Below are 16,791 nucleotides of genomic sequence, written 5' to 3' on the forward strand. Positions count from 1 at the left end.
TTATTAATATTAATATTTTTATTACACCAATCACAGCCATTAAAAAAAATAAAACCATTAATTTACCTATTTTTTTTTCTGTCCCACCAGTTGTCACTAGAAAAATATTCGTAATTCATCACTGTCACATTATAATAATTTCTCTTGAACGTAAAGTAGCAGATTTCAATGGCGCTTTTATCACCGTCACCCTCATATGCCACACGTAGCAATTACTTGTAGTATCATCACGGCGAGTATCTGTTATGGTTCGTGGTGTTCAATTTGGATTTGTAATAAAAAATGGATGAATTTACCTTTTGGTGGTATCTGTAGAATTGCTTGCAAATTACCGACGGCTACAACAAACTTTTTTTGTCTTTGGTAATTATCATTTTCCAGCTTTATTTGTTCTTTTTCTTCGTCGCTGTTCTGGTTGAACTTAAAGCATAACTTACATTTGTTCTTACGAAGTATGCAAAATGTTGAATTTTGTGTTTCATGTGTCCATTATACCTGTGGTACGTTACTTCTTTATTTCTCTCCTCTTTAAATTCGCGTTCATACTTACGGTGCAGCTGCGCAGTGGTTTTCCTTCCTTCAATAAAGTCTTTAAAAGTTTGTTTTCTAATATAGTGAGTGATAGTCAATCGACATCAATTTTTTACATCATCGGAGATGTTGAATTGAGTGTTGTGTTTCGTTTCTTCTACTTTTCGACCGATCACATCATTCTGTGAGCGTTTATTATATACAGTGCTGATATCTCTCGTTAATGTTCAGAGTTGCTTTGAATAAGCGTTTGCACATTCGCATTTTTCGATCATCTACCACCGTAAAAAAAAATGCGTGATTTAAATTTCTTGGATTACTTTTACCGTATCTGTATTTTAGTTCAATAGATTTCAAATGTTGACAAAAAAATTATTTTTTTCGATTAATGTAATATAAATTATAAAACTCATTGAAAATGCGTTGACTTTCATCTGGATTTATTTAATCTCGACATTTTTCCCGGCAGGGTACTTTAATTTGTTTTGCTAAAATAGTTTTCTTTGTTAGTCCATCAAATATATTATTTCTTATTTTATCGTTAAAATCTTTCCTTCATTTTAATCCATTCAGATTCTTTTCGATGTCGATTTCGAGGAAGTTTTCGCTTTTTCTTTTTAGAATTCTGAAGTTTATTTTCATCTAAACCGGCTGCAGGAACTTGATTAATTAACTGTTTCAGTTTACTGCCCTGAGATGTCATCACTTTGCACATTATCTGCTATCAAATTATTATTATCATCATCATCACTAGACAAATCAGTACTTGATGAGCTTGAGCAAGAGGATGATGATAATGCTGTTTGATAAGTAATTACGATGATTTTCTTTATTATAAGTTGATTGTGAAATATTTTCAGGATCACTTTGATTTATGGAGTTATTTTCATCGATTAATTTTTGATAATCACCGCTATTAAAAATACTCTTGTTTACTTCTAAACTGTTGAGGTAATCGGTGTTACAAATGGTCGTGTTATCCTGAACAATATTGCTAAATGTACAGTAACGTTTATTCTTTTAAGGGTTATTTATGACTTACTAACCAGTAACCGTTTTCAGCAACTCGGAAAATCATTTCCTATAATAAAAAAAATCATTTTAAAATTTGTTTTCTTGTGTACCATTAACCTCAGATATTTTACTATCAATAAATTGGTGATAATATTATAGCAATAAGTTCGGGGAAATAGTACATTAACACAAAACAATATATGGCAACTGGAAGATAACACTAAATATACTGCTAATGTTCCGAAGAATACTGTATTAAGTCAAAATATTACACTCTCAATCGGAGGGTTTTACAACTTGCACTGTTAATTTGTATTAAGCAAAAATAATGCACCATTCTAATGAATAATTTATTAACTCGAAATAATGCACTCTTTAACAGATTCTGCTAAGAAACGCATTTCTCCTATGAATACTGTAAAAATAGAAACTAATACTATTTAGTGCGGAATTACAGAAAGAAATAAAGCGATTAAAATACTTATCATAGAAATTAGTACCAAAACTAATTAAATCAATTTTCTTCTTAAGCTTACAAGTGGTAATACAAAATGATACTCTCATACGGAAACTTAGTGCCCATTAGGTGGAAAGAAAAGTGCCAGTCTCCGTAGCGCGAATAGTAGTGTCTCGGCCTTTTATCCGAAGATGCCGGTTTCGAATCCCGGTCAGACGTGGCATTTTCACACGCTACAAAGATTTTCATTCATCTCATCCTCTGAAGTAATATCTAACCGAGGTCCTGCGGGTTAAAAAATAAGTGGGAAGAAGAGAGCCTCGACGTGCTCTACTCACTAACGCAGTCACTGTTGTTAATTTTCTTTTCTGTTACATCAAACATTGTGTTTAGCACATAATTATTGATTAATCATAAAATTAAATCTTTTTTGACTTACGAAGTTCCTTAGGAATGTGCGATAAATATAATTAACTCGGTTTCGAAATTGACCTGTATTTTTTAATTCCTAAATTTTTAGTTAAATTTTCTTCAAAATTTGAAGTAATATAAATAATTTCATTATTAAAATAACTCTTTAATTAGTGTTCACAGTATAATATCGAGACGATTCGTTTTCAATTTATGAATGTAAAAAAATAATTAATTTTTTCCTTAAGATGTAAAAGAATGCAATTACCTATAAAATTATAGTTTTAAACAAACCAAATCGTGTTATTTAATAATAAATATGTTATTCAATAGAGGAGAGTAAAACCATTCGTTTCCGTGAATAATGTTAGTTGAAGTAGAAAATAAGAATTTAGATGAATACCAACCGTATTGTATGTAAGTAGACAAAGATAAATGGCATCAAACAAGCTTCATTTTTATTTCAGCTCAAATTTATACATTTGCATGACCAAATAAATATCTTGACTTTAAATTGAAAAACGGCGTATAAAATTTAAAAATCTCTTACTATTTTCTACCTTTGCGATCATATAGTATAAAATTGTGCAGGATAATTTATTTAGTGTATGTTTAAAAACTGAATACATTTTTAAATTATTTACTATAAGTTATTTATATAAATAAAAATGTAAATGTTCGTTTGTTCAAAATCTTAAATCTCCGAAAGTTCTTCACCGATTACTTTGAAATTTGACAAAACGTTGCATTCTAATACGCGTGTGTTTTATATATACTTGCTATTTATCGACCTAAGATGTCACACGTGTGACAGGTAAAAACATGTTTTTTTTTTAAACCAGCGCACTGTGTTGGATGTAAAAGCAACGCGCGTTATACTAAATATTTTACGATTCCATTTCAGTGTTACCGGTATGTGTGTCCGCTATAGACTAAAAAACTACTGGACCGATTTACGCGCGGGAAAAAGGGAGAAAGGGAAAAATCGAAAAAGGGAAAATCGAAAAAGGTAAAAGGGAAGAAGGAAAAATGTAAAAGAAAAAAGAAAGGGGTAAGAGGAAGGAGGAAAAGGTAATAAGGGAAAGATAAATGTGCGAAGGAGAGGAAACGGGTGAGAAAAGGGGAAAATAGGAAATGGGAAATGGGGAAAAGTGAAAGGGAATGTGTTAAAATGAAAATGGGAAAAGGAAAGTGGTGAAAAGGGGATAAATGAACGGGAAAGGGGTTGAAAAGGGAGAAAGTGTAAAAAGGAAAAGGTTAAATTTTGTGAAATGTTCATTTCGTTAATGTTTTATCAAACTTTCAACTGTGTTCATTTAATCTATACATATACTGAAATCTAGCAATAGCGAAGCATTGCTGGGTCTGCTAGTCTCAAATGTAAAGAAAAGTTTGTCTGTCTGAGTAGGTTTGTTTATTTGTAACAGCATCAGGTGAGAACCGACCGACCTATTTCTTTCAATTTGTAGGGTACATTCGTGTTACCCAAGGGAAAGTTTTAAGCCTTAGGTCCCTTGGAGGGGCTGAAATTGTGAATTAAGATATTCATTAAATAAGAAAAAAGTTTAATCGTTTTACTTTATTTTTACATTTTTGTCACCGTGATCGCAGAAATAAATTATGAATTTTTTGTCGCCAATGGTTTGCGTACTTTAGTTACCGAAGTTATTACTATCTTTTATAATTTTGTTTCTTTTTCAGGTTTTTATAAAACCTGTGTAATTTTATTGATATTTATCTGTACTATTTTTACAGCCATGAGAGTAACGAACACTGCTGCGAGGGTTCAGGAGGCGGAGCCCCCTGGAAAGACGGTAACAGAGAGCTCTGCGGCCCTGGAGTAGGCCCCGTTGCCTCGGGGAGTCCTGGATCTGCTCCGGGGTTCGCCTCGGTCCAGGAGAGGAACCCCGACTAGTTAGTATAGTTATAGATAAGGTTAGTATATCTAATCCTTTATTAAAATATGTATAGCGTTAAAAAATCTTTGGGATTTTTGTAGCAAATAATTTTCCTGTTAGTTTTAATAATTAATCGTGTTTCTTCGTTGTACAGAAGATAAAATAACACATATGATATTTATTGCTTAGTAATCAAGAAAAATAGGTGTGGATCCCTGAACTGGATTTCCAGTTGGCAATTGCAACAGAAGAACCAAAAGAATAAATAAATAACTTTTTCATTCTGATTAGTACATAGCAATTTTTATATAGATCAAATCAAAAATTAGGGGGAAATATTTTTCAGCAGAAAAAAAGGAACTGACCAAGCATTTTCCCGGATTAAAAAAAAAATTTGATCAGAACATCACAAAATATATAATTATTTTTACAATAAAAAGCTGACAACAAAATCGTAATACATTCATGGCATTGGTTACTTATTCTTATATAGCGAAAAAATAATTATACATGAAAAAAGTTATCTAAGATTTCTTTTTTGGGGTAAAGGTAATTTGCGATTGGTTTTTTTTTGTTTTAAATTATCATTAAATGTTTAAATAAACAAAAATGGTTTAAAAAATGTTAAAAAATCTGTATTTTTTATATTTTTACTCCCCCACCATCAAAATCACCTTAAAAACTTTTTTTAAATATTTTTACATTTACTACGTACGTTAAATGGAAGAAACTAAAAAAATTCTACTGAGTAATGTACAACCAATAAAACGTTTCCTAAGATTTCTTCTTTGGTGGTGAAGGATGAAATAATGTTGAAATTTTATTGTAATGTAAATGTTAAAAGTTTATTATTTAAATTTTAATAATATTAAAGTTTAAATAAACCATAAAGTTTGTAAAAGTTAAAAAAATTACAAAATTATAAAAAGTATAAAATTTAAAAGTTAAAAAGTATAGGGACAAGGGAAGCAATTTTAGGCCTCAGATTAATAGTAGAAGTAAGATTAAAGAAAAACAAACCAACATACTTGGCATTTATAGACCTAGAAAAGGCATTCGATAACGTAGACTGGAATAAAATGTTCAGCATTTTAAAAAAATTAGGGTTTAAATATAGAGATAGAAGAACAATTGCTAACATATACAGGAACCAAACAGCAACAATAACAATTGAAGAACATAAGAAAGAAGCCGTAATAAGAAAGGGAGTCCGACAAGAATGTTCCCTATCTCCGTTAGTTTTTAATCTTTACATGGAACTAGCAGTTAATGATGTTAAAGAACAATTTATATTTGGAGTAACAGTACAAGGTGAAAAGATAAAGATGCTACGATTTGCTGATGATATAATAATTCTAGCCGAAAGTAAAAAGGATTTAGAAGAAACAATGAACGGCATAGATGAAGTCCTACGCAAGAACTATCGCATGAAAATAAACAAGAACAAAACAAAAGTAATGAAATGTAGTAGATATAACAAAGATGGACCACTGAATGTGAAAATAGGAGGAGAAAAGATTATGGAGGTAGAAGAATTTTGTTATTTGGGAAGTAGAATTACTAAAGATGGACGAAGCAGGAGCGATATAAAATGCTGAATAGCACAAACTAAACGTGCCTTCAGTAAGAAATATAATTTGTTTACGTCAAAAATTAATTTAAATGTCAGGAAAAGATTTTTGAAAGTGTATGTTTGGAGTGTCGCTTTATATGGAAGTGAAACTCTGACAATCGGAGTATCTGAGAAGAAAAGATTAGAAGCTTTTGAAATGTGGTGCTATAGGAGAATGTTAAAAATCAGATGGGTGGATAAAGTGACAAACGAAGAGGTATTGCGGCAAATAGATGAAGAAAGAAGCATTTGAAAAAATATAGTTAAAAGAAGAGACAGACTTATAGGCCACATACTAAGGCATTCTGGAATAGTCGCTTTAATATTGAATATGTAAAACAAATTGTTAGGGATGTAGGATGTAGAGGGTATACTGAAATGAAACGACTAGCACTAGATAGGGAATCTTGGAGAGCTGAATCAATCCAGTCAAATGACTGAAGACAAAAAAAAAAAAATTACGTACCCCACCCACTGAATATATTGACCCCAAAATTTTACCAACAAATTACCGTATATGAACGAGTTTCTGTACAAAATTTCATCATTTGTCGGTTTGTTCAATCAAAAGTTACTAGGCTTCTAACATGCGAACACACATACATTCGCAGGTACGAACGTTACCTCCAACTTCTCCTGTTTTTGGGGGCTCTGGATCATGAAACGTCGACAAATGAAAAAAAATAAAAAAGACGCATGCTCTTTTTTGACTGATTACGATACTCCATATCATACCATCCTCCTAGCAGTAACGCTGTAAAGCTATGATGCCAAGAAAGTAAAAGTAAAGTATACTGTAAAGTATTTACAAATAGTATAGATAAATATATAAGATACTATATGATAATATATGAAAGTTTTATATATATATATGGTACATATTGATGTTTGAAAATATAAGTACATGAAATTTAATTAAGTACTTAAAGGTATTAAAATTAAAAAATGAATTAAATCACAGTTGAAAAGACCATAATAACATTATTTTAACATGTATTTTGTACACGTTGAACGGAGAAGTGGTAAATTCAGAATTTAAAAAAATTAACTTGTATTATCCAAAAATTTATTGATAGGGTTATGTTGTTTCTGTAAAAGAAAATACTTTATTTTTATTAATAGATAAAACAGAAATAAAACCACACGTTTAAATTTTTATAATACCCACTACTCTTTTCTAATAAATACTCCTCTTAAATAACATCTAAAAGATAAATTTTATACGAAGATTGATAAAATTCAGTATGTATCACAAATTATGTAAATGGCTTAGAACTTAATTTATGAAGTGAATCCAATTTTTGACGTGAAAAGTCTTTAAAATCACACCGAAACATACGGGTACCAGAACAGAAATTTGTAGCGTAACGAAAAGGTCTATATCTCCCTGCCTTAATAACTCCCTGACTATTATAGTCTCAGAGACGTAAATGCGGTGTCATTTTATAACTTACATCGTCAGCTCGCCGATACGACTTTGAGTATGCGTCATTGGCAAGCGGGTTAGCGGCGAGGGGACACAACGCAGAAATTGGCGCCCTCGCTCATTTCCATTCAGTGTAACTCACGACTGAGACGTGACAAACAAACGAATCACCGCGCTGTTTGTGTTTAGAGTTTGTCGAGATAGTTCGATTTAAGTAATAATAAGAGTATTTTGAACAATATTTACGTGTAAAAAATTAAAGTAAACTTGTAAAAAAGTATAAAAATTCAATGTCAGCCTCAGCTCTCGCTTTATCTCTGCTTACAGAGATGTTGGCTTGAATATTCTCGCGATGTGACTAATTCATTCATGAAAATCACCATTAACAATTACAGATGCGTTTCCTTATTTAATCATTCAGATTTCTAGTCTAACTATAATGCAATAGAAATTATACAGAGATTGAATTTTACAATACAGCATGGTATTATCGGACTAATAAAACGGATAACTTGCAAATGAGAATAAAGAAATCAAGAAATTTGAAAATCTATGAAACCGATACTTTACTTCAATTTTTTGCCGTGAAAAAAGTTTAACATTAAACATTGATTTATGACAAAGTAACATTTGGACTACAAACATTCGTTATATTACGCAACTGGCCACACTAAAAAAGTTAAACTAATATAATAATACCAATTGATATTAATATATTTCTAGTCAAGTTCATATATTAAATTTTCATAAACAGGTAAAACGAAAGTCCGAAACTATTTTCAGAATGTTATAATGCGTACTTTCGAATAAGATATTAGTTTCGTTATCATGTTTGTATTGTTACCTACCCATTACCAAACAACACGATAAATCTCAATCGTGGAGATCCAGTTTTATTAACGTTCTGATACCAGCGATCACTGTCTCGGTCAGTATTTACGGCCTGTTTACTAGTTTTCTGCTTCTGCTTCAACCTCGCTCGATTATTGCAGAAAATCTAAATAATCCGTATTTAGTTTGATTGATTTATCATAGCGTAAAATCTGCAATATTTACTTTTTATGAATTGACGTCGTTTATATCCACCAACTTTCTTTTCTGGTGAACAATAAAAATCGAACTTTTGTATATGCCGTTTGATTATTTCGACTCTTGAAAAAAAATTTGTAAATTTAATTCATATATATATAAAATCTAGGTCGAGTTTGTAACGGCCAAAATCGGATCATGGGGGTGGAAATGAGGGAGGCTTTTTCGAAAAAAACAAATTATCGCTACGACTTTCTTAAGTAAAAAATAGAATTCGTTTAAAGTTCCTACTACTTTCTGGATAAGGACCTACAACTTAAGTAAGCCATGTTTTTGAATAACACCAACCTTTGTCCCAGCGGGTGGAAAAGTGAGGTTTTGAAAACAAAAAAATATCATACCTCCCTTAGTAGGCATAGTATCGAATCGGTTTAAAGTGGGCGTTAGTCCTCTAAACATTACCTAAAACTTTGTCTGAAACAATTTTTGATATGACCAATCCTTACGGCAAAAGATGACCAAAATATTGCTGGAATTGTAAGAAGATGGGGCTGTCTTTTGCCTAATATGTCAAACTTTTTTCACATGTAACCATTGTCGTATTGAGTACATTTGAAGTTTTTCTTAAGTTGGAAATCTTTTTTATCTCCTACTTAGCAACGATGAAATCTACCTTCGTTCGCCTTTCGGCGAGTCGAAAGGCGAATAAACAAGGGATTTTTTGTTTTTAAATACCTTATATTGTTATAAAGACATCATGCATAAAGGGTTATTCCTTACGGAAAACTAAAATATCGAAGTTAGTGTGCAATTAATTACAGATTACTTTCTTAAACGTGCTTCAGTAAGCTGTAATAAATAGAATAATTTTACTATAATCTCTTGTGTTATTTCTATTTACCTTTTTTAAACAAAATTTTCTTTTGATTTTTTAAAATAATGTAATGTTTAATTCATGCATACCGTTTTATTTGTGTAAAAAGGTTCGGTAATGTATTCAGATATTTGTTAAAGAAAGAAAAAATGAAAATGATAAAGTAAGATATTTTAATTTAATATTTCTACATTTAATAATTTTTGAAGGAAAGTCGTTTTCTAGCCAAGATATATTATGGTAAATTTTAATAAATCTCTCAGGAGAATTCGTGAAATGAAAAGTTTTGGTGATGAAACCATGAGCTTATTAAAGTTCCGTATTTAATCTAAATTTCATAAAGTTATGGTCGAATTTTTAAAAATTTAATACAATATAATATTACTGCTACTATTATGTTATCGTTACTGTAAGAAGCACTTATTTGTTCTTTATTAGATAACTTGCAAATATATTTTTTAACCTTTCTCGCATCTCTGAACTTTATAATATTAAAATTATAAAATATTATCCTATATATTTTGCTATATATTCATGATTTTTTTATAAATAAAATTTAATTGTAACTTTCTTAAGTGATAGTCTTTTCTTCAGTAAAGCTGAAAGATTCGCCAGTTTTCACTTTTATTTTCTTATAACATTGAATCTGATAATTTTTTTATGGAGATGGTACTTTTAAGAAGTGGGTGTCTATTTTATTTGTATTTATTAATTTTTATAAAAAAAAATTATAAAATACTATATAGATCTTATAATCCATTTAATGATAATATGGTTTAGAAATATTCATTTTTTATTAATTTCACGAGAGTCGTTAAATAAATAAGGAAACAAATGATAATTGCATAAAATGTATTTAATATATTTAATAAATGCACTATTTAAATAAAAAATATCAGCTGTTCGAAAAGGATTTCCATTATTATAACATCTTTTTTATTCCAATATTTCGATTCTGCTTGAAATTTATGCTGTGGAAATATAGGGAGTTATGATAAGATTTTTATTTTTGGACCGCGACCGTAATTCACTCACGGATGTTAAAACAATATGGTAAAAAGTGTAATAACGTTGAAAGTTTTGATAATTGGATAGTACAGTCTAAATAAAGCAGAGTCAATAGTTGACGATTTTCATCGTAGCAAAAGAATAGTGGTAGTTTTGACTGACATTTTGCAAATGAAATAAATGATCTTATTTTCTAGTGGTAGATGCATAAAAATTTTTAGTACGAGCTTCGGCACTGTCCATTTCATTATTCATGATAAACGAATTATCGCAAAAAGTATTCAAGAAGGGTTCTGAGACAGTCGATTCAAAATGAAAACCCGAATTCACATATCTACGGAATTAAAACAACAGTTTTTTTACTTTTAATTTTACTTTTTAATATTTTAGATCGCATAATAACTTTTGATTAAATTTGGATTCGTCATTCTGAGTCATTCAGTACAAGAATGGCTCAGACACCGGGATGAACAATTTTTTACTAATGAAATAAGAAAGCTCAAAAATATTGGAGAGAGTTTATTTGTTTATTTGTGTGGTAAATAAATATTTTATCTATTTGTGGGATGGGCTACCCCACTTACTTTTCTGAAAAAATAGCCCATACCTGTACCCTATACCTACCTATAGGTAGCCGCTGGAAACGTATAGGTATGTGGAAACGTAATGTTAGGGTCATTATCATTGACTAACTAATAATTTTTCTATAGACACATATCTCTTTAATTAATGAACGACCTTCCTGTACTTTGTTTTCTTTTTTCCATAAAATAATGTTTGGAGTATTTTGTATTAAGCCCTCTGCAAGCTGTTTTTCAATTTTATTTAAAGCTGATTGCAGTCTTTTTGTTCGTTTAATAAAGTACAAATAATTTGAATTGAATTTGATCTTTACTAATTTTGTAACTGAAGTAATAAGTTAAAAATGTAATTTTTTTACCGATATCAAACGTTCCTATTCTTGTGTTTTATACTTATAACTTATTTCTAACGTCTTTTTTATGTTGATTGTTATGTAGTAACTCTTATTGTAAAAGACGAAAGATTTATGCGTAATGTAAAAAGACCAGAGGTCTATCGTAGTTCTAATTCTAGATCAATCTCTAATTTATCATAGTTTTATATACTTCTGAATTTTTTTAATTATAAAATTTAAGTTCTCATGATTTCTTGGCCGACAAAATTTGTAGATGTTATTTTTTTCATTTCTGTTTAAATTTATTTTTGTTACAATTTATTTTCGGAAAGTAAGGTTGAAACATTTTACAAAAATCGAAAAATGCATATTAATTAATGAAACGTATACGAAATACGGGTATTACACAAGTATACCGGTAGTTTTCTACGTATCCGCAATTCAGTTCCAAGCATTTAGTCAAAAAGGGTATCAATTTTCGTATTCCTGTTACACGTTCTGCCACAATTACCTTTGACCATTCACACTCGGCATTTTTCACCTCTTCACAGTTGAAAAGCGTTCTCCGCCAATACGGTCTTTCAAAAAGGTGAAAAGAAGAAATCACTTTGTGACAAGTCGAGATATGGACAGGTTGGTTCAGAACATCCCAACCAAAACTATTGAGGAGATCCTCAACCAAAACGGTGGATCTCTTCAATGTACCGTTTCGCATGCGATATGGAGCCGAGCGTTTTCGTGGAGCAGACAAATTTTCTTTTACAACTGTCGTCTTTTGTCTTGAATGGCTCGATGAAGCTTTCGGATGGCCTTGCAGTATCTATCGGCATTTATGGATTTACTTGGAGTCAAAAATCGATAAGAAAAATTCCTTATCGATTCCAGAAAAATTTTGCCATGATTTTTTTGCAGTCTTGCGTTCTGAATATTTTTACCGTCGGGGAACAAGTACGCCGGCACTATATAGATTGCCTTTTGGATTCCGCTGTGAAGTGAGAAAACTTTAGATCCGGTGTAACAGTACAAGGTGAAAAGATAAAGATGCTACGATTTGCTGATGGTATAGTAATTCTAGTTGAGAGTAAAAAGGATTTAGAAGGAACAATCAACGACATGGATGAAGTCCTACGCAAGAAATACCGTACGAAAATAAACCAGAACAAAACGAAAGTAATAAAATGTAGTAGAAATAACGAAGATGGACCACTGAATGTGAAAATAGGAGGAGAAAAGGTAGAAGAATTTTGTTATTTAGGAAGTAGAATTACTAAAGATGGACGAAGCACGAGCGACATAAAATGCCGAATAGCACAGACAAAACGAGCCTTCAGTCAGAAACATAAATTGTTTACATCAAAAATTAATTTAAACGTCAGGAAAAGATTTTTGAAAGTATATGTTTGGAGCGTAGCTTTATATGGAAATGAAACTTGGATGATGGAGTACCTGAGAAGAAAAGATTAGGAGTTTTTGAAATGTGGTGCTACAGGAGATGTTAAAAGCAGATGGGTGGATAATGTGACAAACGAAGAGGTGTTGCGGTAAATCGATGAAGAAAGAAGCATTTGGGAAAATATGGTTAAAAGCAGAGACAGACTTATAGGCCACATATTAACGATCCTGGAATAGTCGCTTTAATATTGGAGGGACAAGTAGAAGGAACAAATTGTGCAGGCAAGTAACGTTTGGAATATATAAAACAAATTGTTAGGGATGTAGGTTATAGGAGGTATATTGAAATGAAGCGAATAGCATTAGAAAGGGAATCTTGGAGAGGTGCATCAAACCAGTCAAATGATTGAATACCAAAAAAAGTTAGATGGTCGTAATTGATCATGGGTTTTGTCTTAATAGGGACTTATTTTACTTTATTGGTTTACTCGGAGGTTATTACGGTTTCTAAGAAAATTAGGTATCCCTCCAACGTTTTGTAACAATAGTCATGTTAATAGTTTGATGTCTCATATATAAAAAATTGGAAGAGATTTTACTTTCTTGTGCAAATTAAAGGAATATTGTGATCGTGAAAAATGTTGGTTTTCAGATTTCAACGGAAATATCTATTTTTCCATCCCTGAATCGATTTGACTAGTTTCGGCGTGACGTCTGTACGTACGTATATATCTCGCATAATTCAGAAACGATTGGCCGTAGGATGTGGAAATTTTGGATTTAGCCACTGTTGTAACAACTAGTTTTGCCTTTTTGATTGCAGTCGAAATTAAAATTAAAATCTTAATTAAGGAAACCGGTTCGGCAATGAAAAAGAAACCTCCAGGCCGTGAGCGAACCGTCCGTACACCACAGAATGTTCAAGCTTTACAAGTTGCTCACACGAAGTCCACATCGGTTAATCCGTCGTCTCTCGGCATCTTTACAATCGCATAGTTCAAGCGTTCGAAGAATGTTAGTGAAGGACTTGCAATACCATCCGTACAAGTTGCAGATCGTCCAGGAACTGAAACCGAACGATGCAGTTGTGCGAGCACAGTTCTGTAATGTAATGCTTCAGAAGATAAATGATAACGAAGAGTTTGTTCACGAACTGTGGATGTCAGACGATGCGCATCTCCACCTCAGCGGATTTGTTAACAAGCAAAATTTCAGATACTGGGCACAAGAAAATCCTACGCAGCTACACCAGCGTCCGTTGCACAGCCAGAAAGTGGCCGTGTGGTGTGCTATGTCATCTTACGGTGTTATAGGCCCTTAATTTTTTGAGGATGACAACGGCCTTGCGATTACAGTGACGTCGGCTCGTTACGTAGCCGTGCTTGAAACCTTTGTTGTGGAACAACAAAAGGGATTTCCACCGATTCTTAACGCAGCCTGGTTTCAACAAGACGGAGCAACGTCACATACTGCACGAATATCGATGGCAGCTGTACGCCGATTGTTTGGACAACGTGTCATTTCACGAAACGGTGACATTAGATGGCCTCCCAGATCGCCTGATCTCTCAGCTTGCGATTACTTTTTGCGTGGTCACCTTAAAAGCAAAGTGTTCCACGGTAGACCTGCTACAACGGAAGAACTGAAGGCAAAGATCCGAGAAGCAATTGCGGAAATTCCAGTTGAGATGTTACGTCAAACCACGAACAGTTTAACGAAGACAGTTCGTGAGTGTTTACGTAGAAGAGGAGATCACCTGCAAGATGTCATCTTTACAAAATAAACTAAAATGTATGTATACTAAAATGGCAACATTTGTACAATTACACGAAATAAATTTATTTTCTAAAAAAAAGTTTTCATTAACGTTATTTAATTTTTTAAATTTCCCGTTTCTTTGAATCACCTGTTATAAAACATCAGTTTTTGGGATGGAACCGTTACCGGGAGAAGGACATATTCGAATAACTTATGTAGAACATTGTGGATTGTAGCATTCTGACTACATATTGCATAATGAATATTTGTTCAGGACAAGTCAGATTAGATGGTGTTAGGATAAATTAGTTTATCACCGTTTTTCGGGTAGCAAATCAGCGAGATGAGCAAATATTAATATGTTTTTGTTTTCTTATTTTGTTTTGTTTCCTTTTATTTTATTAATTTATATTAAATGCAGAGTTAAGAAAATATTTTATTAATTGCCAATTACTACAAATTTTGCGCTATGTTAACTATAAAGAAGAGGCACCGTCGCTACTTGGGGTAATATACATAAAATGTAATATGCATAAATTGATAAAAATTGTCATGTTCTACTTTTCAGTCTTATGTCCGGAAGCTAAAGTATTTATCTTATATGAACATGGTTGTATTTCGAATTAATCATGTTTTTTTTTTTTATTTACGAAATCAATAAAACTAAGAATGACTCAAAATCAGGGGGGAAAACTGGTTGTGGGTAGATTTAACAGAAAATATCTTTTTATTGTTTTGTATCTATGGGTTCGTATGTTTGTAAAAATTAACTTATAATTTGAACTTCATTTATAATTATTTTTTAAACCGGAAACAAAGAAAATAAAAATTAATTTTTAACACCTTCAGCCGCAAAATACTCTGGATACGTAAACGGTACATCATACAGCAAAAATTACAAATTTACTGTGTATAAATTTATTGTAAAGAATATGCAAAAAAAATATTCTGCTTGAATAATTATATTGTATAATTAACCAAATTACACTTATAGAAAAAAAAATTGTTATTTAGACTTTTAAAAAGTGGAAATGGTAAAGGGGCTTATAATAAACGTAACAAAAATAAATGCGTGAGCGGTGGTTGAGGGTGGGAGATTGGGGATTGAAAAAAAATTTCAATACAAAAGTTTTAGATCATGCAGAAATCTACAACTTTTGTAGAGGTCACTTTTTAACATAACCTCAAAATTTCCTACAAAATTGCGAAAATCTTTTCTTTTTTTGTGTTTTTATATTTTATTTCCGCAAAAATAATTTAATTTTGAAAAACTTGGTGAAAGTATGCCTTTCTGTGTCTTAAATATTCACAAATTTTTTTGATGTCAACTTTCGCCGGAAATCGTAATACCATTTTTCAATCCTTCTCAAACCCACAAATCAACGGTCTACCACGTTTTTTTTTTTTAAGTTTGTGTTTTTTTGTATCATCATATTCATCTTTAAGGAAAAAAAATTTGCTTGATGTTATGGGTGTTACATATTTCTGTAGAAAACTTAAAAATTTTATTACAATATTTATTTTATTTATTTATTTTATTTATTTTGTTTTTTGTGCAACAGAACAGCTTTACAAAGCCTTCATATGTTGCACAGTATTACATGAAAATATATACAATAGTTAACAATATCTATAAACAGTTATAAGTAACAATTCATATATAAGTTGAAAATACAATATTTAAATATATAAATATCAGTATACAATAATAAAAATAAATTATAAATTTACAACATTGGAAATAATAATTAATGTTTAAGTCACTATTTACAAAAAGTTTACAAAAATACATTAATTTCGTTCAACAAACGAACTTGCGGCAGGAAGAAATAATAATAATAGTATATTTATTTATTTTGTTTTGTGCAACAGAACAGCTTTACAATGCCTTCATGTTGCGCAGTATTACATACAAATATATACAATAGTTACAATATCTTTAAAAATTTATAAGTAACAATTCACATAAAATTGAAAATACAATATTTAAGTACATAAATATTGGAATACAATAATAATAATAAAATATAAATTTACAACAATGGAAATAATAATTAAAGTTTAAGTCACAATTTACAAAAGTTTACAAAATACATTAATATTAGTAATAATAATCGAAAGAAAACTAAAAATTAATCATAAAAATGAAATTAAAAAATTCGTAATTGAAAGTTAATGATTTTCTTCTCGGTAATATACTGTAACTGTGACTGAAAGAAAACCTGTCTAATTAAAAGCTTAGTTGGCCCAAAAATATAGGATACTTTAACAATAAAATAAACGATTTTATAACGATATAAAATCGTTGTATTTTCATATTTATAGCCTAATTTTAGATACGTATTATTTTTTATAGATATTTATTATTGGCTGGAAAATAGCCATTCTTATTGTGCTAGTCTGTGACCTATATTTTTATTACTGTATTTTCAAACGTAACGTTCATCTACATAAAAGTTTCAAGT

The 16,791-nt window shown here is 30.9% G+C and overlaps 1 long non-coding RNA gene across 2 annotated transcripts in view; it reads left to right on the forward strand.

The window, feature by feature from the left end:
* Positions 1 to 16,791, forward strand: part of LOC142324574 (uncharacterized) — a 534,337-nt gene that overhangs the window by 115,574 nt on the left and 401,972 nt on the right. For both annotated transcript variants that reach the window (XR_012756328.1, XR_012756329.1), the window contains exon 3: positions 4,169 to 4,348. This is a non-coding gene — a long non-coding RNA (uncharacterized LOC142324574). The remainder of the gene's footprint in view (positions 1 to 4,168; positions 4,349 to 16,791) is intronic.

The sequence above is a fragment of the Lycorma delicatula genome, chromosome 5, assembly GCF_047948215.1.
Source record: "Lycorma delicatula isolate Av1 chromosome 5, ASM4794821v1, whole genome shotgun sequence".
In the NCBI taxonomy this organism is placed as follows: Eukaryota; Metazoa; Arthropoda; class Insecta; order Hemiptera; family Fulgoridae; genus Lycorma; species Lycorma delicatula.